Genomic DNA, 1,429 nt, shown 5'->3' on the forward strand with positions numbered 1-1,429 from the left:
GAGCTTTGCAGGAAGGATTGAGAAATGGCGGATTTATTCCATCCAAGGCACGAAGGCACGTAAGCAGGGGAGTGACAGGATCAGATTTGCATTTCAGAAAAATTGCTTTGGCAGCAGTGTAGATTAGGAAAAAGGAGTCAGGAAACTATTGGTCTCCCTGGCTTGGGAGACCAGGAAAGTAATGCCACGCCTGAGAATATAGCCTGGAGAAACTCTCAAACATCTGCTCAAAGAGAGTAATGCTCCACTGTTTGTATTAGCAAAAAAAAAAAAAAAACCCTAAACACCCTTCAATGGAGAATAAATAAATAAATTGTAGTAGAGTCCCATAATAGAAATACCATATGGTAGTTAAAATGAATGAATTTTGCAACATGTGGCAACAGGAAGAAAAAATTAAATTGAGTGAAGTAAACAGGCTGCAGAGGATATACACAATATGATGTCATTTTAGTAAAGACAAAAAAACCTACGAAGCAATGCTTTCAATTGTTTATGGATATATAAACAGAGAGAGAAAGCACACCACATGCATGAGATCGATAACAGCAAATTTGTGAGAGTGCCCTGGGGAAGGAGGGACTTGGGGACCAGGGGACAGGCTAGTCAAGATGGGTTTAAATAAACTGGCAAATATGACAATGTTAAGATTTTGATAAAACTGGCCTGGCGCGGTGGCTCACGCCTGTAATCCTAGCACTCTGGAAGGCCGAGGTGGGCGGATCGTTTGAGCTCAGGAGTTCAAGACCAGCCTGAGCAAGAGTGAGACCCCATCTCTACTAAAAATAGAAAGAAATTATATGGACAGCTAAAAATATATATAGAAAAAATTAGCCGGGCATGGTGGCGCATGCCTGTAGTCCCAGCTACTCGGGAGGCTGAGACAGGAGGATCGCTTGAGCTCAGGAGTTTGAGGTTGCTGTGAGCTAGGCTGACGCCACGGCACTCACTCTAGCCTGGGCAACAGAGTGAGACTGTCTCAAAAAAAAAAAAAAAAAGATTTTGATAATTCTAATAGAACACAGTTGTTTATTATTCTCCATACTCAACTGTCTATTTGAAATATAACATTTTTTAAAAGTTAAGCTATCCAAACGTGTATATTTTCTCCAACAAAGAGAAAGAAAGAAAAGAAACAGAACACACTCTGGCAGTGGCGCAGCCCAGGGATAGGGAACTGGGAGGCCCTCGCAGTGTCCTGCAGAGGCAGGAACTGACACAGTGGCAGCGGGAACAGGGAGCCCGTGGGAAGCAGGTGACTGTTGGGTTATGGCAGGTGGGGGAGAGAGTTGAATCCAAATGACTCCGTGCTCTGGCTGGTGTTACTGAGTGGGTGGCAGGGCCAATCACCAAAGAAGAGAACGTAGGAGAAGGAACAGGTTTGGCTGGGGTGTGGTGCCCTGTGATCAGTTTCAGACATGTTCAGTTT

This window comes from Eulemur rufifrons, chromosome 2, assembly GCF_041146395.1.
Source record: "Eulemur rufifrons isolate Redbay chromosome 2, OSU_ERuf_1, whole genome shotgun sequence".
Classification (NCBI taxonomy): Eukaryota; Metazoa; Chordata; class Mammalia; order Primates; family Lemuridae; genus Eulemur; species Eulemur rufifrons.